General features: G+C 36.9%; 1 protein-coding gene across 1 annotated transcript in view; it reads right to left on the minus strand.

Annotated features, from left to right (window-relative positions):
* The window catches only part of LOC149205031 (uncharacterized), a 113,575-nt gene that overhangs the window by 7,589 nt on the left and 78,533 nt on the right, over nt 1–27,453 (minus strand). The gene's annotated exons all lie outside the window — the stretch shown is intronic.

Genomic DNA, 27,453 nt, shown 5'->3' on the forward strand with positions numbered 1-27,453 from the left:
TTAAAATATATTTTTGAATGCATAAATAGATTCAACACCCTCAAAAAAAAACCCTGGAATATTCGAATTATGCAAATTAAACAATTTAAACTCAAGTTTTTAAAAATATCTCTCAGATTTTGATTAAAATTAACTAAAATATCATCATAAAACTACGCCATCAAAAAATACACTTATATAATAAAAAATTACTTTAATATTTACACTAAAAATTAATACTAATACTTCTTATATAATAATAAAATAAAAATAAATAACAAACATGATGTATTTGACACATACAATGACAAAGAGTAAAAACAAATCACCCTCATTTAATGGCAAAAACTCCAAATTTGAAATTCCAGGCCTTTTACTCCAAATTTGAAATTCCAGGCCTTTTACTTACTCCTTCCGTCTCTCTAATTTTAGTCAATTCCAGTGGAGAGTTAGGGCTACAGAATACAAGAAGAATGGCAACCCTCCGTTACCGTGTCACATTATTGACTAATGGATGATTATCTACATTAAAATATATAAAATCAAATCCATGAACTATGCTACTGCAAAATAAAATTCACCGGTAGGAATTGAATGTGATATATAAAATTGTTTGGCGGAAAGTTTACTAAAATGCTAAAATCCGAAAATGCCGCACCAAAACTAAACCATTTATTTTGAGATTGCTACCCTACTCGCGCCATAAATACGATTAAAATATTAAAAATTCTAGATACAATGCTTAAATGTATATTTCTCCGAACTTGCAATGACCTATTTTAATCGCAGTAGTCTTTAACGCGATTTTTTGAAAGCTTTTCCGGCGTTTTTTTCCGGTGAAAATCCGGCGGTAATTTATCGGAATCCAAGTTTGATAGCTAATTTCTGCACAATGAAACCGTCCCAGGGGTTTTTCAGGGTGCTGAATCCGAATATGCAGTTAAAAAACCATTTTAACTGCAACAAATCATGATTTCATTTCAATTTCTTCCGCCGGATTCCGTCACCGGAATCTCAAAAAGTCACATTATAGACAACTCCATTTTAATCAAGCTGATAGAATTTAATAATATATATTATTACTTCTCATGATGCAGTACATTATCGTGCACCTGTCTCTATCAATAGTCTGTCCTTTAGCTAATTCCAGTACAACGATAATGACTATGAGCCAGGTGTGGTGATGAGGGTTTTTATAAATTCTATATTTAATAAAAATATTTATGACTCAGAGACAGGTAATAAAATTATTTAAGGCCGTGAGCCCAATGTAATGATAATTTTTTTTATAAATTTTATAAATAATAAAATTAATTTTTAATCTAACCATGCTATTTTATATCAGATAGCACCAATAAAAATTAAGAAAATTTATTTTTTTTAAAGTTAATATATATATATATATATAATTTTAGTTTAATACAAATTTAATTAAACATTATAAAAACTTTATAGTATTTTTTATATTTAATAGAAGTCAAATTAATTTGACTTCCAACAAATTACAATATATCCTTCTTTCAGGGATGTATAATAAAATCTATAAATTACTTTACATTATTTTTTATGCAAAAATCGATAGATATATATATAAAAAAAGTATAGCGGGAAAAATATCATCATTTAATGTTAAGTATAAAAAGGAGTACAATGGCACATAGTGTCCACCCTGGGCACCCAAGTACACAATTGAGCTTATAACTAATGTCCACCCTGGGCACCCAAGTACACAATTGAGCTTATAACTAATGACTTTACAGTGATCTTCCGAAGCAAATACTTAAGAATTACATACGTTATTATAGAGAGTTGCATAATGTTTATTAGAACATCAAAAATTCTATGATGATAGTAGAATATAGAAAGAAAAACGATTAAGTGGTTTTGTTATGTAGACTAAAGATAAATCCCACAAAAAACTTGGATAAGACAGTAGAAAGATTATAGAATTGGCATTTAGGACCCTTGGCTACTCCAACAAGGTCAGTTGTCTAGTTGAAATTCTGAATTTTCCGCAATAGAACGACTGTAATCCCTTCTTTTTTCAAAAGAGATGTGACCCAGCTCTTCAATGAGAGACTTTTTGGATAGGTAATCTTCCTATGTGTTCCAAACCCTATAAATGTGTTGGAATGATAGAAACTGGAATTTGAGCTTTAGATTGGAAATGCGATCCATCTAATATTGTAAGTTTAGCACCTACATATTTGTTCTCTTTGTTAACCAACCGATGACACGTTTTGAGTCTCCATAAACTTGTAAAGAAACAATGTTTAAGAAAGTGGAAAAATGCATAAGAGCCCAGCATGGGCTAATTTCAGCTTTCGTGTTGGAACTAGATCCTAAATTGAGCCAGACATGATAGGAAATTCTGTCAGGAAGGATTAGAATTGCTCTCCCTTCACAAGATCCATCTTGAGAAGCTCCATCAAAGAAACCCACATTAAAAGAAAGAGGGCTCAATGGATAGCAAAAAGGAATAGCCAACTTGGGTTTCTGGGGCCTCATATAGTCCCTAAAAAAGCCTAAAGTCTGTGACAGAATGGAAGGGAGGTTGATGGGCCACACTTTGAAAATGTGGTGGTTTCAAACTTTCCAAATACCCCAAGAAAAGAAAACAGATAACATTTTGAAGTAACACATACTGTGATCCCACCACTATAAACAAGTCTCCAATGAGGACATGGTATGAAAGTCCATAAATCTTAAGAGAAGCAAGGAGCTCTTCCCAAAGAGATTTAGAAACTACATAATGAAAAAAAAAGTGATTAACAAATTCAGGGCCACAATAGCACAAATGGCAGATATTAGGGCCATTAAAACCCCTCCTAAGCAGGTTATCCCATCTAAAGATATAGTTTTCCAAAGTGATCCAAATGAAGCATCTGAGCTTAGGCAAAATAAACCATTTCTAGAATATATTTTACCACCATCTATCCTTGGGATGAAGAAATGAAGTTGAGATCGAATTGTAGGCTTGGTTTGCAGTGAACTTACTAGAAAAGGAGTTCTAGCTCCAAACTAATGAGTCTTGCTCATATTTTAAATAAAGACCATTGGATACCAAATTATTGGCAAAGAATTCCCATTCTATGGCCAGGGAACCTTGTAGCCCCAAAGTTGGGGTAATTTGTTGGAAATAACACTGAGAGGGGGGTGAATCAGTAGTATCAGATCAAGATTTTTTCTTTTTCATAATCATATTTATATACGCTACTTCAAAGAGGGGAACTAGCATGTACAGGCAACTGTCTTTAAGGCAACCATTGTTTATGGAGTAAACTTATGATTCAGTTAATTCATTATATGTTGATCTTTAATCAGTGCATGAGTACTTCATCAATCATTAAACAGTAACCATGTGCAGTATAAACATAATAAACCATCACACATAAGAAACACACATGAACACCAAGATTTAAGGTGGAAACCCAATGTGGGTGAAAACCACTTGCTGCTGTCGTCTCTGTCTTCTTTTAATAATAAGAAAATATGTTTACAATCTTGTACTGGTGTAGGCTCATACCAGTACGCAGGCTTCTACCTGTAGAAGGTTACAACCTTCTCTCGTTCTCCAGCTTCTACTAGAAGGGAGCTACAACCCCTAGCTCTTGTACTAGCCAATATGTTTACTAGTACGTAGGTGCCAGCCTACAGAAAAACTCCACTCTTCCACCAGGGACCACGTTTCATGAATTTTCAGACTGGATGCTCCTGCCACATATCAAGACATATGAAGACCTTGACTCATCAATAACCCATTAGAAATTTAGAAACTCAAACTTCATCAACCAACATGCAGTTAATCTAAAACAATCAGATCACTGTCATCAGAACGCTATGTTGAACCCAAAAACCAGTATCAACATTCAGAACCAACTGAAACCTCAAAAATTCATGTGTCAGACTGTATACGCTACTTCAATGAAGAAAACCTACGTGTATACGCTACTTCCTTCAGCCCAACCTACGTATACCTCTAAATATTCTGAATCGTAAAATCTCGGAATCACGAACTGTACCAACCAACAGTGTACTAAACATCTACTGTCAACTTACAGAACTTTACACAGACAGGCAACAAAAAACACTTCTTCTCACTTATACAATCAATCAAATATCAACCTCCTTATGCATTCAGATTTACATTCAGATCTAAGAAGACTTCGTTGACATATAACAGTAAAATAGCAGCAACAATAAATCAACAATACTGATCTGATAGATTAGTCATCTATGAACATCAAGCCTTTCTTTTGTATACACTACTTGAAGGAACAGAACTTGTGTGTATACGCTCTTTTGTCGAGACGAACCTGTGTACTGATCTGCAAATATTGACTCAGAACTTTGCTACAATTCCAGACTTTAGACAAACCTAGATCATGATAGATAACGAATAAAACAGACACAAAACATCAGATCTAGCCTCAACCAATATCAGATCATTCAAGAATAAGTCATTTCAGGTCTCATGATCCTGATCCAATATTGAACTCAAGGTGCACATAAATATTTCAGATCTAGTCCCAAACATAACGCTGTGTTGTGGCCACCAACAACCCCCCTCCTTATTTAGTATTAGCAATAACACTAGGTAAGTGGGGACCCTTAGTAAAATATTCAAAAAATTCAATTAAGGCTTATGTATTCTACTCCTTAAGAAAACATCTCATCGCGCGAAGAAGATAGGACATTTCCTTGTGAGTAAAATGATAAACTGCGAGAGTGCGACGCGAATTCCATCACATCGCATGCATTAAGAAACGCTCATATTCGAAAACCTTAAAAAATCGCCGATGGCCGATATGCGACATCACATATCGCAAATATCGTATAAAAAAAACACATAACCATTTAACGATTGTAACAATCTGCGGTCTTGCGATAACGCGATACTGCGATCTGCGATCTTGTGATCACGCGATACAACAATCTGCGATTCTGCGATAAACGTGATCGAGCAACCTTGCGATAATACATCTTGATGAAAATGCGATAACACGATACTGCGATGATACGATGCTGCAATGCGAATCGCAGAAATTGTCCATCGCAAATTTCCCCGGCTCAACATTCAAGAAAAGCTGTCCATAAACCAAAAATTGGATACGCGCTTTAATGGAAATTAATGAATGATACGCCAAGTGTTAATGAAAGATAGTTTTGTGTTTTTCGAAGAGTTAGTTCACATCAGGTGGCATGTTTTTGTACATCCGTAGAACTCAGAGCTTTCTTGTCAATTTTTATTATCATTACTCTCTCCTCATATGTGAACTGCAGGAACAAAAAACAGAAACGACATGAAGCAATGTGCAAGAAGCGATTAAGGAAAAGGGTAAAGCTCCAAAGATCGGAAACAGAGAAGAAATGCCCTCATGAACGGATACCGCATGCAACAGAGCCGCAAAATTCCAGAGCGTTGCTGAGCTATCCATTACAGATCTTTCAGTCAGAGCCATGGTTGAATGAGTAGTTGAACAATGCTGATATCAACAGGCGATTTAACGCTCAAGGTCAGAAGCTCACGAAAGCAGTATGTTTACAAAATTTTGAAGCTTATACTCGGTGAAGGAAAAGGCGCTAAAGGCGAAAAACACACCAGAAAGGCCCGGATCAAAGAACGGAGGCAGTTTGCGCTAATCGCGCATCGCTGCGAAAATTGCTCAAAAAGCAAAGTCCCTAACTGCTTAGTCACTCGTAAGCCCAAAAAACACAAGAAAGCAAAGGCAGAGGCAATTTGAGGGTTAACCAAGTTGAATTTGGATTATTACTGAGCATACACAGTAAATCCACATAGCCAGAAGCTGATTTTCAAGTATATCTTCTATTTTGCTGAAAAGATGGTGCCAACTCTTGCCATTTCTGTTTGCTTAGCTCAACCAAAAGCGGAAGACAGTCAGCCGACTCTACCCAGGCAAATATTGAATGCTCGCAACATTAAGGAGAAAATGCAGAAATAGTTAGATATTATATTTAATTTTTAGAAATAGTTTTGCTTAGAAAAAGGGCGGTCATTTAAACTGTATCCTGAATATGTGTAATTAAGTTATTTAGTTAGTAGTATTTAAACCCTTCTCATGCATTTAGAGAAGGGTCCAGAAATTTATCAAAAACTTGTCCTCAGAACATGCACTTTTGCACCCTCAGATGAGGTTTTGGTGAATGAATGGATCAAGATTTGTTGATGTTTGCATTTGATATTTGCTACTGATGTTGCACTTCTGTACTCTTAGTAGATGTTAGAGCAAGGAGAGATAAATATTGTTGCTTGAAGCTTATGAGTAGGACTAGTCATAAATGGTACTTTTATCTCTTGACCATTTCTGCTTATATGTTAAAGTGATATACAGTTTTTAGTTGTTTATATGTTATTGCATGAATGCTTGAGTTATCATTTGGCACTTTTGTACAGTAGTAGCTATTTATTTATGTTTAATGTATGAATAGCTTATTATGCGATATGTTGTTCACAACTGTTTTGCCTAACTTTTTATGTGAAATAGTTCATCTCAATTGATTTCCTTTCTTATAATCGATGAATGATCTTTATTACCAGTTGTTATTTGAAATCTCTTTAGATCGCATAATAGAAGAATTACATCCCGGGTTAGCATAGATTAGATGTGCTTTTTTTTATTAGATTACAATAGCATAGAATTAGATTAAAGTTTGAATTAGAATAGCTTAGATAGGAACTGTTAGATCAGCAACATCCAACTCTACACACACACACCCATAGATTGGGAAACTGGTCCCATTATCCCTAGTCAGACCCGCTATACCAAACGGATAAGGAGCTGCCAACCAAGGTCCGGACCGGGCGGGTATCCCCCTTGTTGTCGACCCGATTTTCGGGGTGTCAACATATTTGGCGCTAGAAGGAGGGCCTGAACTATGAATGGCAAGTAAATCCAAATCTGAATACCATTCTAAGAGTAAATCGCCCTCATCATCTCCTCCAACTTCCCCATTACATTTAAATCTAGATTCAGAAGTCGCTCGAGTATCAACCGCTGCTACACACCCTGATATTTCATACCAATATACCATTGAACCTCCTGAAGTCGAATCCCTGATTCACAAACTTCAGTGATTTTCCATTTCTCCTCAGAGGTCTGATAAATCTCAAGGTAGTGTGACTTCGCAGTACAATCCTGCTCATCCCCTGACCAGCCTAAAGAGTGAAAATTTTGGCGTCCAGCCAACCGAATTACCTCTTCCCACCAGGAAAAGAGCGGGGAAATCATCGCAAGAGTCTGACAGTGAGACTCTTTCGTCTGCATCATCCATCTCAACTACTTCACCGTGAAGTCAACCATCCACACCTCCACTCCAGATCATCGTCCATCCATCCACTGGAACCCCCACAACCCCTCTTCAATCATCTACGATCATAGTATCCTCATCTTCCCAGCCACAGGGATCATCTTCTGCACTTTCCTCTGTTAGCAGTTCAACAATGGCCCAGTCTCCATGGAAAAATCCTGGGGCAGTCCTAATGCTTGCACCCTTGAGTCAAATACCGGCCCATCCTGAGAAATGGCTGCCTAAATTCAATCCTGAGGCAGGCATGCTAGCAGAAGAGCACATAAACAACTTCATGCTTTCCATTAATCTCAATGGAGTTACTAATGAAGATGTTGTTGTTCGGCTTTTTCCCTATACACTGCAAGGGACAGCCAGGTCATGGTACTTTTCATTACCCTCTGGATCCATCACAAGTTGGGACATCTTCCAGGACCAATTCCTAACCAAGTTTGGTGATGACAGGTCAACGGAAACGTTAATCAATGACCTATCTAATCTTAAAGCCGAAGCTAGAGAGCCTATTAAGGATTTCAATTTACGGTTCAACAAAATTTTCAACAAAATTCCTACTGCTTCCCAGCCCAGCGAAGAAGTACGATGTGAATGGTATATTACCGCTCTACCATCGAACATAGCAATCTTCGTGGACAGGGAAAATAAAATAACCTTAGCTGATAACATGAAAGAGGCAATAGCAGTAGAGAAACGAATAATAGCCTTGGAAAAGAGATCCGCGATAGAGGAACATAAGTCCAAAAAAGTCACCTTCAAGGAAGACTCCAAGAAGAAACAAGCAAAAGATCCTTTTGATTTGGAAGGATTGCAAAAAGTTCTAAAAACCATGTCCAATGAGATGGTCGACATAAAAAAGCAAGTAGCAGAAACTTCTTCGAAAAAGCCCTACAGAGCTTTTAAAAGAGGTCCTTCAACAGATGCAAAGCCACCCAATGCCATTTCAAATGCTGAATCCGAGGAAGAGGAAGAGGAAATTGCCACTGAAGGGTAGACCAATGACGAAGAAGTTGTGGAATTACAAGGAATGTGGGATTTCATCCTCCCACAAGAAGAAGATCAAGAAGTATTTCCAGTTAGCACACGAAGCAAAAATCATCTTGATCCTCCCCAAACTACCCCTAAGCCGAAGAGCGCAAGCTCTACAACAAAGGATAAAGTCGCAACAAAGAAAACGACATCTAAAGCGACTCAAACTAGCCTAGTCCAAGCAGATGAAACGACTCCATCTAAAACACTAATAGTGTCGTATGAAATGGAGTACAATATTATTGATGACATGAAGAAGACTAGGGCTAACATCACTCTTTACGAATTGAGCAAGTTGAAACATCAACAGAAGATAATGATGAAAGAATTACATGCCGTGCCAGTTGCACCTTTGCCTGCCGCTGTACTTTCTCAAGCTTCCCACAACATGGGAAGACCTCCAACTAACGCGATCAATAAGATTGATCTAAATGACATCGCCTTAATTGGAGGAAGGTCAAGATCTCACACTCCCCCGTTTCTCCTTACTTATGAAATCTTCAATAAAAACGTGCGCAATTGTTTGGTATATTTCGGTGCTTCATCAAATATTTTACCCAAATCTATATGTGCCAAATTAAATGTTCAACCATAGAAATCCGCAGTGCGCATAGTTTAGCTAGATCGATCTCAAGTCAAAGTGATTGGCAAACTGAATCAAGTAACCATAAGTTTGTCATCCAACCTGAAGGTATGTCAGGTTATTGACATTCTAGTTGTTGATATCCCAGAATTCTATGGCTTAATTCTTAGCAGGGATTGGTTAGAGAAACTCCATGGATACTTCGCAACCGACCGGTCACACATGTGGCTGCCCTACAACGGTAAACTGAATCAAATAAAAGTTGAACGAGAGCTACACCAGAAGTACATAGTAATGGATTTAGAGGGAGAAAATGAACCGGTAGCGTATAACAGCAGTAGCATTGGCAATTACTCGGTAGATTCTTTCCTCAGCAATTTCAATGCTCATGCGTCGCCCTATTTAGAACACTCTGTTTTGTCCCAAGTCGAAATTTTTTCTCGAACTGATAGTTCGAAATGTATCAATTTTTTAGATAAACCTGTAAATAAATCTGTGTTTTGGAAATTATTTTTTGATGGCTCTAGATCTAACGAAGGAGCAGGAGCAGGATGCGTTCTGATTAGTCCAGAAGGAGATAAAATCATGCTCACATGCAGACTCGAATTCGATTGCACAAACAATACAGCAGAATACGAGGCTTTGGTTCAAGGCCTGTACAAAGCAATCAGGTTAGATGTCAAGTATCTTCAAGTTTTTGGAGACTCTGAGATTGTGGTTAAACAGGTACGTAACACTATACATTGCTTATCACGTCATTTAAAACACTATCAATCTTTAGTACAAGATCTGACTGAGCATTTCATAGCGTTTAATATTTCTTCAATCCCCAGACTCCAAAATGCAAGTGCAGACCTTTTGGCTAACGTAGCTTCTAAGCTTATTCTATCCGAAGATTTTAGTCCAGATAGATTCTCAATAGAATTAATCTTTAGACCGTCCATTCCTGACAATATCACAAATTGGAGAGTATTCAATGACGATCTTGATATCGTAAATTTCCTCACATCTAAAGGATCCTACTCCAATCAAATAATTGACGAAGACCAGCACGTTCGACAATTGCAACAAAATAACACTAATAATGCTATACCTAAGTCGGTGGTCAAGTTAGAAGACTTATAAGATTTGAAGGATTGGTTTAAGAGGTCTACCAATTCAAAACTCTACAGTTCAACCTTGAAATACAAATTAGTAAACCTAGGGACCGATGCTAAACCACAAAACATTAATCTAGGCCTAGCCCCTGAAGAGAAACTAGCGTATATTCGTCTTTTGAGACAATATAAAAATGTTTTTGCCTGGAATTATGATGAGCTGAAAACATACGACACTTCTATCATCTAGCATACTATTCCCATGATCGATAACGAAAAACATGTCCAACAAAAGCTGAGAAAGATCCACCCCAATTTAGAAAATCAGATAAAAACTGAGCTCAATAAGTTACTGAAAGCCAGGATAATCTTTCCCGTCAGACATTCCAAATGGGTCTCCAATATGGTACCCGTTAGAAAGAAAAATGGAGATATTAGGATTTGCATTGACTTTCGGAACCTTAACAAAACATGTCAAAAAGACAATTTTCCTCTTCCACCTATGGAGCAGATACTGCAGGCAGTGGCGGGCTCAGAAGTAATGTCTTTCTTGGATGAATTTTCAGGATACAATCAAGTCTTGGTACATCCTGATGATCAGTTGAAAACCACATTCAGAACTAAATGGGGCACATACGCATATCGAAAGATGCCATTTGGTTTGATTAATGCTGGTGCCACATTTCAGAGAGCCATGGACATCACATTCAAAGGTTTAGTCAATAAATCTGTAGTAATTTATTTGGATGATATAACAGTGTACTCCAAGAAGCGAAGCGACCATCTCAAAGACCTGAAACAAATCTTTCAACGGTGTTTAAGGTATGGAATTTCACTTAACCCAAAGAAATCTTTTTTCGCACTAAGTGAAGGGAAACTTCTAGGATTCATAGTGTCAAAATCCGGTATTCACATTGATCTCGACAGAATCAAAGAAATTTCTGAAATATCCCTACCTCATAACAAAAAAGCCATGCAATCTTTCCTTGGTCAAATCAATTTTGTAAGAGATTCGTTCCAGATTTTTCACGAATCGTGTCTCCTTTGCAAACCATGATTAAAAAGAATTCAAATTTTGAATGGCGTCAAGATGAACATGAAGCATTCAACCTGATCAAGCAAGCTATTATTAATGCTCCATCTTTAGCAACCCCGAATTTTTCAGAGCCTTTTATTTTATACACATTTGCCTCAAATAAGTCATATGCTACGATTCTAACTCAAGCGAATCAAGAAAAAGTGGAAGCTCCAATTGCGTTTTTTAGCTCAAATTTACAGGGTGCTGAACTCAATTATTCAGACATGGAGAAACAGGCTTATGCTGTCTTCAAAGCGGTCAAATACTTCAGACCTTTCTTACTTAAAACCCATACTAAGATCATAGTACCGTTCCCAGTGGTAAGGAATCTTCTAGTACAGAAGGATGTGGGTGAGAAAAGGGCCAATTGGGTTACTGCCTTATAGGAATATGACCTTGAGATCAAACCAGCAAACATTGTAAGAGGTCAAGGCTTCTGCAAAATGCTGGCCGGAGCATCGCAAATTTCTGAAATTCCATCTGAAGAGGTACAAATGTGTGAGGTAAGCCTAAATGATGCAGAACCATTATATGCTGATATCATGTATTATCTTAAGAACGGGTATGCTCCTTCACACCTTGATCATACTAAGAAAAGAGCTCTAAGGTTGAAAGCTAAGCAATATCAGCTCATAAATGATATACTTTTCAAAAAAAAAAATTATGATTCTGTTCTTCTTAGGTGTCTTGAGAAAGCTGAAGCTGAAAAAGTTTTGCAGGAACTCCACGATGAGCCAGCAGGCGGACACTATGCTGGAGATGCTACTGCACATAAAATCTTACGCGTAGGATATTACTGGCCCACGCTGTTCAAAGACTCGCACAGTTACGTGAGGAGATGTCAAGTCTGCCAAACTACTGCTGGAAGACAGAAGAAGTCGTCCCTGCCACTACAGCTGGTAAACATTGAGCAACCTTTCAATCAGTGGGGCTTGGACATAATAGGTGAGATCGTTCCTCACTCTTCTAAGCAGCATAGATACATCCTCACGGCAACAGATTATTTTACTAAATGGGTAGAAGCAATTCCACTCAAGACGGCTAATTCTGAAGATATTATTGAGTTCATAGATCAATTTATAATCACTAGGTTTGGATTGCCATCCACTTTAATGTTTGATAATGCATCATACTTTTCTGGAAATGCAATGACTGGATTTGCACTTAAAAGAGGATTCAAACTTAAATATTCGGCCAATTACTATCCGCAAGGTAATGGGTTAGGTGAGTCAACAAATAAAAACCTAATCAGGATTATTAAAAGAACAGTTGACCAGAATCAAAAGAATTGGCACAAGGCTTTGATATATGCTTTATGGGCATATAGGATAACGCAAAAAGCTTCAATCGACACTTCTCCCTTTAATTTAGTTTATGGGAAAGAAGTGGTTCTTCCGACTCACTTAGCCATTCCCTCTTTGTCTTTAGTACAATACATTGATGAAGTACCCACTTCCTCCTTACAGCTGAGACAAATGGAAATAATTAAATTAGAAGAACAATGAGAACAAGCTAAGAAAACGCATGTTCATCATCAAGCGCTAGTAAAATCCTCTTTTGATTCAAACATAATGAGCAGAAAAGATTTTCAGATGGGAGATTTAGTTTTAAAGTGGGACAAGGCTCATGAAGAAAAGGGCAAACATACAAAATTTTGAAGGATGTGGCTTGGTCCTTTTCAGATTGTTGAAGTCATAGGTCCATCAACATTTTTGTTACAGGATTTAGCAGGTAAGAGGGACCCTTTGCCTGTTAATGGGAAAATTCTCAAGAATATTTTCCATAGAAGATTATTCTTCTATTTTTGTAGAATAGTTTTTCTTTTCATAATAAAACCAGTTGTCAGTGGTTACATTAGGTATTTACGAAAAAGACACCAAATCTCTTTCAGATTTTGAACTTTTCGCTTGTATAAATAGCAAATATTTCTGAAAACTGATCTTTATTATTGACAGATACAGTTAAAAACTTTAGCCTAGATATGATACTAGTTTCAACTTCAAAAAAAAAAATTGATGAAAGCAACCTTTAGTGAAGAAATTGTTTTATATCAGCACAATGAAAGGTATCAATAACAAAATGAAGATTCTCTGTAGAACAACTATTTCCAAAAAACTCTATTATTGTCGTCCAGAGCTATCTTAAGGAAACAATGACTTCCTCCCTGCTAAGGAAAATCGCAGCTTTCAGAGGAATAATCCAAGGATACACTATGTATTGAATAATAATAGGTCTCATCACGAGCCAACTTATCATGATCACAGATATTATAACTTGCTAACTTTGCCAATACTGTCTACCACAACAGGGCAATGACTCAAGATTGTTGCAATCAAAAGACAAGGGGTCTCATCACGAGCCAGCTTGTTCAGCAAAGTTATGAATCAAGTGAGTGACTGTGTCATAATTTGGCTACCAAACTAAGACATTGTTCTTTAAGAATAAAAAAGAAAGCAATAAGTGTGGATATGGATTTTTCTTTGAAAGTTGTAGGTCACCTTAAGTAGGATCCAGGATCATTGCTGGGTAACAGGTAACCCTGTCGAGGCTATAAATGCCTGCTGGCAGCAGAGGCTCTACCTACGACAAATGAGCATATTTAAAACTGGTTTACAGAGGAGACTTTATTTTATCTTTACAAGACCAAGTAATGGCTGATGTAAATACAAGGACTAGCCTAAGGAAGCAAATAATTAGAATAGAAAGAGGTTGAAACAAAATATCATTGACAGTTTAAAGCATAATGTACTCTATCTTTCCATAACAAAGTTTAATTTTCTGAAAAATTTTCTGTTTTGGAAGTTTCAAAAATTCAATAGAAAAAGAGAGATAACTGGTTCTTCCAAGTGAATCGCCAATTGTTGTCGCCACCAACGAGCCCCCTCCTTATTTAGTATTAGCAATAACACTAGGTAAGTGGGGACCCTTAGTAAAATATTCAAAAAATTCAATTAAGGCTTATGTATTCTACTCCTTAAGAAAACATCGCATCGCGCGAAGAAGATAGGACATTTCCTTGTGACTAAAATGATAAACTGCGAGAGTGCGACGCAAATTCCATCGCATTGCATGCATTAAGAAATGCTCATATTCGAAAACCTTAAAAAATCGTCGATGGCCGATATGCGACGTTGCATATCATAAGTATCGTATAAAAAAAAACACATAACCATTTAACGATTGTAACAATCTGTGATCTTGCGATAACGCGATACTGCGATCTGCGATCTTGCGATCACGTGATACAGCAATCTGCGATTCTGCGATAAACGTGATCGGGCAACCCTGCGATAACACATCTTGATGAAAATGCGATAACACGATACTGCAATGATATGATGTTGCGATGCGAATCGCAGAAATTGTCCATCGCAAATTTCCCCGGCTCAACATTCAAGAAAAGTTGTCCATAAACCAAAAATTGGATACGCGCTTTAATGGAAATTAATGAATGATACGCCAAGTGTTAATGAAAGACAGTTTTGTGTTTTTCAAAGAGTTAGTTCACGTCAGGTGGCATGTTTTTGTACGTCCGTAGAACTCAGGGCTTTCTTGTCAATTTTTATTATCATTACTCTCTCCTCATATGTGAACTGCAGGAACAAAAAATAGAAACGACATGAAGCAATGTGCATGAAGCGATTAAGGAAAAGGGTAAAGCTCCAAAGATTGGAAACAGAGAAGAAATGCCCTCATGAACGGATACCGCATGCAACAAAGCCGCAAAATTCCAGAGCGCTGCTGAGCTATCCATTACAGATCTTTCAGCCAGAGCCATGGTTGAATGAGTAGTTGAAAAATGCTGATATCAACAGGCGATTTAACGCTCAAGGTCAAAAGCTCACGAAAGCAGTATGTTTACAAAAATTTTAAGCTTATACCCGGTGAAGGAAAAGGCGCTAAAGGCAAAAAATGCACCAGAAAGGCCCGGATCAAAGAACAGAGGCAGTTTGCGCTAATCGCGCATCGCTGAGAAAATTGCTCAAAAAGCAAAGTCCCTAACTGCTTAGTCACTCGTAAGCCCAGAAAACGCAAGAAAGCAAAGGCAGAGGCAATTTGAGGGTTAACCAAGTGGAATTTGGATTATTACTGAGCATACACAGTAAATCCACATAGCCAGAAGCTGATTTTCAAGTATATCTTCTATTTTGCTGAAAAGATGGTGCCAGCTCTTGCCATTTCTGTTTGCTTAGCTCAACCAAAAGCGGAAGACAGTCAGCCGGCTCTACCCAGGCAAATATTGAATGCTCGAAACATTAAGGAGCAAATGCAGAAATAGTTAGATATTAGATTTAATTTTTAGAAATAGTTTTGCTTAGAAAAAGGGCGGTCATTTAAACCGTATCCTGAATCTGTGTAATTAAGTTATTTAGTTAGTAGTATTTAAACCCGTCTCATGCATTTAGAGAAGGGTCCAGAAATTTATCAAAAACTTGTCCTCAGAACATGCACTTTTGCACCCTCGGAGGAGGTTTTGGTGAATGAATGGATCAAGATTTGTTGATGTTTGCATTTGATATCTGCTACTGATGTTGCACTTCTGTACTCTTAGTGGATGTTAGAGCAAGGAGATATAAATCATTGTTGCTTGAAGCTTATCAGTAGGACTAGTCATAAATGGTACTTTTATCTCTTGACCATTTCTGCTTATATGTTAAAGTGATATACAGTTTTTAGTTGTTTATATGTTATTGCATGAATGCTTGAGTTATCATTTGGCACTTTTGTACGGTGGTAGCTATTTATTTATGTTTAATGTATGAATAGCTTATTATGCGATATGTTGTTAACAACTATTTTGCCTAACTTTTTATGCGAAATAGTTCATCTCAATTGATTTCCTTTCTTATAATCGCTGAATGATCTTTATTACCAGTTGTTATTTGAAATCTCTTTAGATCGCATTATAAAAGAATTATATCCCGGGTTAGCATAGATTAGATGTGCTATTTTTTATTAGATTAAAATAACATAGAATTAGATTAAAGTTTGAATTAGAATAGCTTATATAGGAACTGTTAGATTAGCAACATCCAACTCTACACACACACACACCCATAGATTGGGAAACTGGTCTCATTATCCCCAGTCGAACCCGCTATACCAAACGGATAAGGAGTTGCCAACCAAGGTCCGGACCGGGTGGGTATCCCCCTTGTTGTCGACCCGATTTTCGGGGTGTCAACACGCTGCAACATAAAATATACTTCAGATAGAAGTATTCCTTAGAATCTTATTCACTTGCACATCTGGCCTTATGATTCTCTCTTCTTTATATAGTTTTTGGCCTTTCTCAATACCATGGATCAAAATCCACTTAGGACCAATACCTTGGATCAAATACCACAGAACGAATACCTCAGACTAAATACCTAGGGTCAATATCATGGTCCAAAGATACCTTGGACCAAATACCTCGGACCAAAACCATGGTTTTTAACAAGTACGCACTTTGCCTTGTGTGGGAGTGCGTATGTACATTATACGCTATTTCTGTTATGAGTACCTGCGTGCATACGCTGCTTGGTCTAAGTGAACCTTCGTGTACCTCTTAAACTGCTCTTACATCATCTTCTTCCTTCAACTTCTTTATTCTGATCAATAGACCTTAGTTCCATCTTCCTGAACCTCTGTACCACTGCCCTATTGCCTCTGAATATTCCTGTTAGCCTCTTATCAAAACTGAGTTGACCTGTAGAGTTTCCATCAAGGACAATACTTGTATCATAATGCCAACAATATCCCCCTTTGGACTTGATGGTGTTGACTACTGCGAGTTGTAAAGACTGTTAGATATACCATACAACACGAAAATACCAAAATACTCTCCTCCTTTGACATCAAGGGCAAAGGGCGGACCACTGTACTCTCCTCCTTTGCATGATGCTATCCATACTCCCCCTGAGTACATGGCAAGTCTGCAGAGAGATGATTCACTATAATAACATGAAACTATAACTCAACAAAATTAGTATGACCTCCCTATGACCACAAACTCATACATACATCAATCACCCAACCAAGTGGGGATACACTATATTTGACTCATCTGCCCAACCAAGTGGGGATATACCAAAGTTTATACATGACAGAAATACAACAATTATTACATCATCCATCCCAAGGGTATTGGGGAAATAAATTACATCATATGACCAATAGAAATCATTGAAATATAGACCATGATAGAAGAAGTTATATCACACTAATGACTGATGCAACTAAGAAATAGCTGAGTTCAACAACCATAATGTCAACAATGTGGAATGTGAACACTCCCCCTGAACCTATGCTACCACTGTCTTTTTTTTTTTTGTTACAAAACATATACGCGCTTTCAGCCAGGGCAAACCTCGCATATACTACATGAAACCAGCATGTAGTAAACTTCCTTTGAAAAACTGGATTTAACAACAGGATGATGCAACAACAACTCCCAGCTTTTGTCTGAGATATTCAAATGTTTCTCTGTGTAGTGGTTTAGTGAATATATTAGCAACCTGTTCTTTGGAGGGGACATACTCCAATTTGACCTTTTGTTCAAGCACTCGTTCTCGTAGAAAATGGTAGTTGATGGGTATGTGCTTAGTCTTGGAGCGCATGACTGGATTCTTTGAAATATTGGTTGGAAAATCAGTAGTTGTTGGATCCCTGACCTCTCTTCCTAGTCGTTTCTTCCCCTACCTTCCCCCCTCCATTAATGACTTGACATTATTATTATTATTATTTTAGTGAAGCTTCTAACTAACCTGTTTTCTTTCTTTCACATTAATTCTTATTTGAGGTTGTGCGTCCTCTTTTGGAAATCTACCTCTTGTTCTTTTTTTTATATTTAGGAGATAGTCCTTATTATGATTAACTAAATGGTTAATGTTTTTTTTTTCTAGGTAAAGTCTACTTCTATATTAAGGTAAGAAAAATATTTACATGGTTTACATCATCCGAGGGGGCCGTGGCCCGCCCTCTAACAGTAACGACCGGGACAGACTATCGATCCACTGAGACAGAGTTACAAAAACTTGTCCATTTGAGTTCCTTGGACAACAGACATTTTGAACATGGACAGACAAGATACAGACCCTTTTTGCTTCATTGACTCTAACCTTTAACGGGCTAACTATACTGACTAGAAACAAGCAGCCATGGTAAGGCTGAGAACTAGGACTGAAAATAATCGAGATGTGAACCAACAAAGACATTAACAATTGTGTAAAAAACATTGAGAAGAGCACCCGAGTAGGTTCAAGTTGGGTGGCTGGGTGACGCTGGCGGCTTCCCCTGCTGCGGACTGGGCGGATCGAGCCATATAACGAACTCATCACCAATCTGAAGTTGCCCATCCGAACCCGGTTGAATGGAGTCATGTCCCTCGTCTCTGCCCTGAGCACGATTGAACGTCGGCGGAATTTCTTGCACTGACTCGGCTTGGGCCGAGTCCTCCTGAACCAGAACTTGCTGAGGCTGAACAATCTGCTCTATGGCATCCAGGGGACGGGGCGCACGATAAACCCTGCCATGCATGTCCCCCAGGAGTATATCGCTGCCCTGGATGCTTGCTGAGGCAGGGGAAGACGAGGAGGGGTCTTCAGGTGCCGCTTCCGAAAGATAAACTGAGAAATTGACAATTACATCAGACTGGATGAGTCTTCTAGGAATTCTGAGGCGGAATGTCTGGTATGTATCCTGCAAAACCAGAAACTCCTCCTCAGAACTGGATGACGAGGGGGGAACAGCAGCCATGGGAGCGATTGGGTGCGGCTCCTCCATTTCATTTGCAATTCAAGTCCCTGATCTACCGCCTCGTCGAGGCACACCTCTGCTACGCATCATAGCTCCTAACGCAAGGGCTTTGAGGCGCTGATCAACCACCTTGATTCGGCACTCCGGAGAATTCCCTTGCCAATTTCCAGCATTGAGTGGCTTGCCCTGTACATTGCAAGTCTGGGCATTCCCACTAAATAACAAATTCCTTGCAGTCACCGTAGGCAGAGGGCATGGCTCCATCATGCCTGAGCGCATCGAGCCCAGAGCAGCCTCGCTTGGCTTGAATGCGCCGTCCTCCTTGTTCTGAACCAACTTAATATCGTTTGCCATGAGCATTGAAATAAATCCTGTCTTCATCGCTGGAATGTACATACCTGTCCTCTCGGCCTTGTCACAGATGTTGAGGCGAGTGCTTGCCTTAATGGCACGTAATGACACCCGCATCCGGGTGACTAAATGGTTAATGTTAGCTATGATAAGATAATGACTTTGATTTAATAGTAAGTTTAAGTTCCCTTTAGATAGCTTAACTAATAAAATTTTATATTCATAAGTTACCCAAACTTTAATAATAAGAATAATACTATAGTAATAATAATAATAATATTTAATATTATTAAAATCCATAACATTACTGATTGTTATTATCCCTAGATCTTTTAATATATGTTACATGTTACTTTTTATTATAGTCCCCAGTTTTATTATTTTTAAATCAAATTTGGTTAACATTTTACTTAACCAACCAAAAATATTAAAGTAATATTCGTATTTAACTTTAATGACAAATGTTATAAAAATATATTAATATTAAACACTAATACATATATTAACTATTCTAATAATATTATTTTAACTAAATAATTTGACTAGTCAAATCTAGCCGTTTCATGGTAGATTATAGCCGTTTGTCTAGTCTAGTCTAATATAACTGTTTTCTAGTCAAACCTGGCCATTGGAAGTTCTGCTATCCCTATTTAACATGTAGCCATGATCTGATTTTTCAACTTGTCCTGACGATGAACCACACTAGTTGGTTCAAAACGCGTCGACAAAATTCTTTGGATGTGATTTTTCTGAAAATATTTCTATCATACAGATTATGGATCACAGAAGCTTAAATTCGAATGACACTTGTATTATCACATAGAATGGAGATGGGTGGAGTACACGTGGTTTGAATGTCTTGCAAAGTTTGCATCATCCAAAGTAGTTGTGTGCAGCAAGATGCAACAACCATATATTCTTCTTCAGCTGTAGATAAAGCAATTGAACTTTGTTTCTTGCTGAACCAAGACACTAACCTAGAACCCATATAGAATGCACCACCACTAGTGCTTTTTTATCATCAACACTTCCTGCCCAATCTGCATCTGTATATGCATGAAGAGTAAGATCTGCATCTCTAGGATACTATAGTCCAAAGTCCTGAGTTCCTTGAAGATATTTGAAAATTCTTTTAACTGCCTGAAGGTGTGATTCCTTTGGATTTTCTTGGAATCTTCCAACTATTCCTATTGCATGCATGATGTCAGGTCGAGTACCTGTTAGATAAAGAAGACTGCCAATCATGGATCTGTAAGTTGGTTGATGCACTGTTGTTGATTATTCATTTGAGCTTGGACTGCATCCTATTACCATTGGGGTACATACAGGTTTAGAATCTTCCATTCCATACCTTTTCAAGATATGTTTGAGATATTTGGTTTGTGAAAGAAAAATACCATATTTAGTTTGTTGAACTTGTAGACTAAGAAAATAGGTAAGTTCACCAAGCAAGGACATTTCAAATTCTTGCTGCATTATTGAAGCAAAATTCTGACTCATGGATTCTTCATTGCTACCAAAAATGATATCATCAACATAAACAATGATAATTAGTAATTTATCAGTTTCAATATTTGTATATAAATTGCTATCCGCAGAACCTTTTGTAAAACCTTGTTGGTGTAGATATTTGTCAAGGCGGTAATACCAGGCCCTTGGAGCCTGTTTCAGACCATAGAGAGCTTTTTTGAGTCTGCATACAAGTTTTGCATCATTTCCAAGAATGAATCCTTCTCGCTGTTCAATATAAACTTCTTCTTCTAAATCTCCATTAAGGAAGGCTAATTTTACATCCATTTGGTATAATTTGAATTTCTGAAAACTGGAAAGAGCAAGAAACATCCTTATGGCTTCAAGTCTGGCAACAGGTGCAAAAGTTTCTTCAAAATCTATACCTTCTTGTTGAGCATACCCTTTACAAACAAGTCTGGCCTTGTTTCTAATGACTTCTCAATTTTCATTCAGCTTGTTCTCAAATATCCATTTAGTTCCTATAATATTTTTATCATGAGGTCTGGGAACTAATTCCCAAGTATCATTCTTTTCAATTTTCTCAAGTTCTTCATCCATGGCCTTGACCCAACATTCATCTTTGCATGCTTCAATTACATTTTGAGGTTCGGTGGAGGATAGTAATGCTAGATAGCTTGAGGTCCTTGTAATAGTTCTTCCTGTTTGTACATCAACCTCCTTTTCCCCTAAAATTTAAGTTTCTGGATGATTTTTCTGAACATACCTGGACAGAGTCTTTTCTTCTACCATTATATCTTTTCTGGTGCTTCATTCACTACAACAAAACCAGCGATTAGCGTCCCTTTTTAGTTCTTTTTTTGCATCTAGAGCCCATTTTTGGTGCTATTTGCATCCATTTATCAAATATGGTGCAAAACTTGACACAAAATTTGCATCAAGTTTTGCACCAAATCTTACACCAAGTTTAGCACCAGGTATTGCAATAGGTTTTGCACCACGTTTTGCACCAAATTTTATGCCAAGTTTTGTGTCATCCTTTACACCAGGTTTTGTTCCAGGTTTTGCATCAAGTTTGACACCTAATTTTGTTTGACATACTTTTGCATCCTCATTTGCATCCACTTTTTGCACCTACACTTGCATCAACTTTTGCATCGACTTTCGCATCCTTTTTTGCATCCTTTTTTAAATCATTTTTTGCATCCATTTTTTCATCCATTTGTGCATCCCTTTTGCGCCAAGTTTTACATCGTGTTTTGTGTCTAGTTTTGCATAAAATTTTGCATCTACTTTTGTTGCATCCACTTTGCCCTCTTGTTTGGCATCCATATTTATATCCTCTTTTGCATCTATTATTGTACCCACTATTGCATCTAATATTTTTGTGCCACAATTAGCGCCTAGTTTGGCACCTCCTTTTGCACCCACTTTTGATTATAATTTTGCATCCACGTTTGCATCCTCATTTGCGTCTAGGTTTTCATCAACTACTACATCTATTTTTGCATCCCTTTTTGTATCCAATTTTGGACCGGGATTTGCATCGGGTTTTGTGTCTCGTTTTGCATCTACTTTTGCATCGACTTCTATTGCATCCACTTCTGCACACAATTTTTGCATCCACTGTTGCACCCATTTTAAATTTCACTTTTTGCATCCCTTTTTACATCTTCATTTGCATCATACTTTGATTTTTTTTTTCATCTATCATTACATCCACTTTTGTTCCACAATTTGCACCATGTTTTGCACTCACTGTTGTATCCACGTTTGCTTCCAATTTTGCATCCATGTTCACATCCTCTTTTGCATCAAATATTGCATCTATTTTTGCATCCACTTTTATGTCAGGTTTATGCATTGGGTTTTGCATCTCGTTTTGTATCTACTTTTGCATCTACTTACATTATATCCATTTTTTGCATCCAATTTTGTTTTGCCTGTTGAATCAATGTTTGCTTCCACTTTTACATCCATTTTTGCATCTTATTTTGCATATTTTTTGTCTATTGTTACATCCACTTTTGTTGCACCATATCTTGCGCCTACCATTGCAACCACATTTGCTTCCATGTTTGCATCCCCTATTGCATCGACTTTTGTTTCATCCATTTTTGCATATACTTTTGTTTCCGTTGTTGCATCCACATTTGTTTCACCACAATTTGTGCCAAGTTTTACACCTACCATTGGACCCATGTTTGCTTCCACTTTTGCCTTCATGTTTGCATCCAAGTTTGCATTGACAACTGCATCTACTTTTGCATCCACTTTTGTGTCAGGTTTTTCATGTTGTTGTGCATCTACTTATGTTGTATCCACTTTTCATCCAATTTTACTTCTATTGTTGCCCCCATTTCTATGTTCGCTTTTGCATCCCTTTTCCAACACTCATCATATTTTCTGCATTGATGATATTCCTTATGGCATTGACAATTATGAACAATTGATGACAATGTCAATAATATTGACAATGATGAAAATGAAGATGATGGCGATGACATGAATTGTGATTATGATGATAAAGACGATAGTGGTTACAATGACAATGATGATGATGGCAATGATTATGATGATGACGATGCTAATGAAGTTGGCGAATCTTCCCAATTTTAGAGGTTGTCATTGTCATAATCATAAGCATTATCTTTGGTGTCATGATCATCATTTTCATCTAGGTCATCATCAAAAACAATAATGGCATGAATGATGATGATGCATGATTACAACAATGTCGATAGAAATTACATTAATGATGATGATGGGGATGATAAAAATGACAATGACGATGATAATGGTGGTGATGATCATCATCATCGATCATCTGTCAAAAATAGAGTTGTTATTTCTCTTACGTATATCAATGTGTCCTAAACAACCCTTTTCTAGCACTGATCACATTTTTTGGGTTGATGATATTTCTTACAACATCTACAATTATGAACAATTGCAAACAATGTCCATAATGATGATGATGATGGCATGAATGGTGATTATGATGATAATGTAATGATGGCAATAACAATGACAAGGATGATGGTGATGATGATGACAATGATTATGATAATGAGAATGACCTTACAATCTTATGGATTCGTGAACAATTACTAGTTTCAATACCATCTTCTGGATACGTATTACTAGCATACTTTTTAAATTTTCTGTCTCTCTTGAGGTATCTTACTATAATGGTGTTGTCAACACTAGAAAGATATCTTGTTGTAATGGTGGTTCTAATGTTAGCACTAGCAAATTTTAGTAGGGAGGATGCTACTACAAGAGGAATTCCTTCTAAGTGACTATGGCATTCAAAATGAGGCTTTATGGGCTGCTTGTTAACACATGTTCTCATGGTCATATAAAATTAATGTGAAAAGTTGCTTTAATTGGTTCCCATCCATAATTGATATTGATAATGGGGTGGTATAAAATTGTAATGGGCATATCCGTTAGTTAGTTATGATGGGTCAACAACATTGAAACCATCCAAGTGACATTTCACCTTGGAACAATCGTCGCTCGTGCGAAAACACGAAGTTTATGTAAATGAAAGTTGTGATTGTAGTGGAATTAAAACCATCGAGAAATATCAAAGAAGACGCTGCCTACCAGTTTTGAAAGACAACCAAGGCATTGAACAACTATTTGCGTTAGGATGTAGTGAGGGAATCGAAGGAAATTTGGCAACCCTAAGTTGCCATTACTATTGCCAATCACACATTCAATAGTAACCATAAAAGGTAGCCACATATAAACAGAACCTCGAGGTGTTGACAGTCAGAATCTATTGTAATAGCTTTGACGTATATATAGTTTTGTGTTTAGATGAGAATGAAGTGGGCTTCATCCAGGGTTCGACTCAATCCTCGTCCATTCCATGCAGTGGTGTTTAATTCGCCAAGCAAGAGAATATTACGTGAGTGTTCAGAGTTAAATCAACAGAAATCAAGGACTTGTGATTGTCAAATTATTGCTCCTCCCTTATGATTGAGCGCTTGATGCGATGGTCATTATCCTTGGGTGATACTTTTATTCCCCATTTTCTATTGAAAAAGTAGCGTTTTTCTGTTCGATTATGATAGGATTGGATGAACGCCGGTTTGGGTGGATGTAGACCCATGTTTTTTTGTGGTGATCTTCAAATGTCTTGAGGATAAGAAAAAAATCCTTGACCAAGGTCCATGGTTTTGGGGATGAGTTGGTCTTCTAGTGAAGCCATGGTTTCCCAACTTCAATCCTCTCACTATGTTGCCGATGACTACTCTAGTATGGGTAAGATTCCTAGTTGGCTTTTGAAAGATCATCTCATCCCAAAATAAGTAGGGGGGATTCAATATTCAAATCCGGCAGAGTGGGGTTGAAGAAATGGATATTGAAGATGGATTCAATTATAGAAACTATCTTTTGAAAAAAGGTTAGTTTTGCCCCAAAAAGAAAGTCCCTCCTTTGAGACCTTGCCACAACTTCCATAGTTGTGAAATTTTACAATAATAGAACCTCTAGAGTAGAGGTTTACCATATACTTAGAACTTAGGTTGGAATTGATTTGATTCTTGAACTCTTTAGATGATGACTAGAGATCATTAAATACATAGTTTGAAGCGTTTGCTTGTAGTTATTAATGAACTTGTTAACCATCCATAGATGAATACTTCCCTTGCACATGTGCTTGATTTTGTCAATAATGAAAGAATCCTACTATGTTTTTGGTATATTCGACAAGACTACATCTTTAAAATAAAGAAGATTCAATTCTTAATGCTTTGCAATCCTGTAAGAGGGAGGGACAATCGAAGTCACGCAGGAGGAGGTATTCCCTTTGTTTAGCGAAACTCTATAGAGATAAAGCACTAAATGCAAGATTAACCCCTTGTTTATGTGATAATTAGGGAATATATATCTATTCTCTCAAAGATTAGTCTTATATATTCAAAAAGAATTTCTCATTTATTCTAAATAACACTTAACACTGTTTATAGAATAATTTCTCACCATTACAATCACAATAATCATTTTTCAAGGCAAAAACTACATCAAAACTTTTTGAATATGCAAGTAGATAATCTCCACAAATGAAGATGAAAACATATTTTGAGCGTGTTTAAAGTGGATTAAAATATAATAATAAAAGACACAACAAAAATCTTGATACAATAATAGCTCAAATAATTATCTTTAACAAAAATCTATTAAAAATTACTATAAAATTATAAAATGAAATTAACATTAATAAATAATCAATTAATTTATATAAAATCCCAATTTAATAATGAATAATTACTTAATTCTTTAAGTTCCACTTCAAAGAAAGCATTGACACATCAGCTAGAGAAGGGTGCATTATTGTTTCGGAGTTCTATGTCCGTCGCATCAATATTTTATTTGATGTGCCCAATTATTTTTCCAAAGTAAAACTATTATTCAGCTTAAATAATAGAATGTATAATATTTCAAATTCTATAAAATGTATAATATTTCAAATTCTTTGAAAATCCGTTTTACTGAAACACAAATATATGGCCGTCGATGACATGATCGGACGGTAGATATTCTATCCCGCCTTTAAATTCAAATCCTCTTGGTAGTTTGGCGCCATTGCGCGTATCCCTCTCAACGAGCTCAGTAGCTCGCATATGAACAATCATGGTTTGCAATCGCATAAACATTGCCCCAGAATCGATCCACGAGCCACCAGATCTCTCTCTGCACGACTTCCAACAGTTCATCTGCGTTTCTTCGTGGTCAAAACGATTTCAGAAAAGGTATTTTTCTGCAAGAGAGTGCTAAAATTGCAAAGCGCCATTATTTTCTTGTCGCCGTCATGAATCCTCTACGCCTTGTCCTAATGAAATTATTTAGAGTTCTTGATTGGAAAAATTTGCCATATTTCAACTTTCTGGAAATATTTCATTAAATAAGCTACCGTATTATCTAAAATAAATCTGAAGAAAGAGGTCGTGCTCAAAACAATGTTTTAAGCAGCAAATTTCACAAGGGTTATTTCTGGTTCAGTTATTCTGAGCTTTCAATGGAAAATTTTGACTCTATTTTGGCGGGCTATGGTTTGTTTTATCGGGTAATTAGGGTTTTGCTTTTCTGTGTATTTTGTGAGTTTCTTGTTGTTTTGATGTCCCATTGATATTTTGATCAGCATTTTTTGATCTCATTATGGTCTGTAATAATTGTTTTCCTATGTTGATAGGCTGCCGATGAAGATTTTTTCGGGGATGCATTTGATGGTTTATTTGTTATCATTGGGGGTTTTGTATTTTGACGAGTCTTTTTATATTTTGTTGAACTATAGGCCATCCTTTTTTCAATGTCTTTGAAGAATCTATGATGGTTTCTCTGTTATTCTGGTTTAGTGGGGGGTGTGATGGTCATTTGTTATTGTTAAGCATACGGGGTTTCGTATTTTTTGGTTTTTGGATTAGCCATTGAATACTGAATTGGGCCTATTTGATAATCTGTCTTTTGGTTATTGGCATTAGGGTGATTTGTCTTTTTATGTTGTGAGGTGGTATGATTCAGGCATATGTCTGTTTTGGTCTTCTGTCAACTGTTTTCGTTGACTTTCTATGATGTTTTGAACAGGCTGTTGATCATTTCTGTACTTTATGGGGATGTATGGGATGAGCATTCTTTTGTTATTAAATAGTTGATGATTTGTATTCTTACATGTTTGATGTTATTATTGAGCTTTTTTGTGGGATCCTTTTCGGTAATGTTAAGGAATATCTCCTGTGTTTTTAATAGGTCGTTGGTAATTTATCTTTGAATGCATTTGATATGGTGGGATA

Source organism: Pinus tabuliformis, chromosome 1_2, assembly GCF_031772625.1.
Source record: "Pinus tabuliformis cultivar Carrire ecotype Pingquan chromosome 1_2, CPIR1, whole genome shotgun sequence".
In the NCBI taxonomy this organism is placed as follows: domain Eukaryota; kingdom Viridiplantae; phylum Streptophyta; class Pinopsida; order Pinales; family Pinaceae; genus Pinus; species Pinus tabuliformis.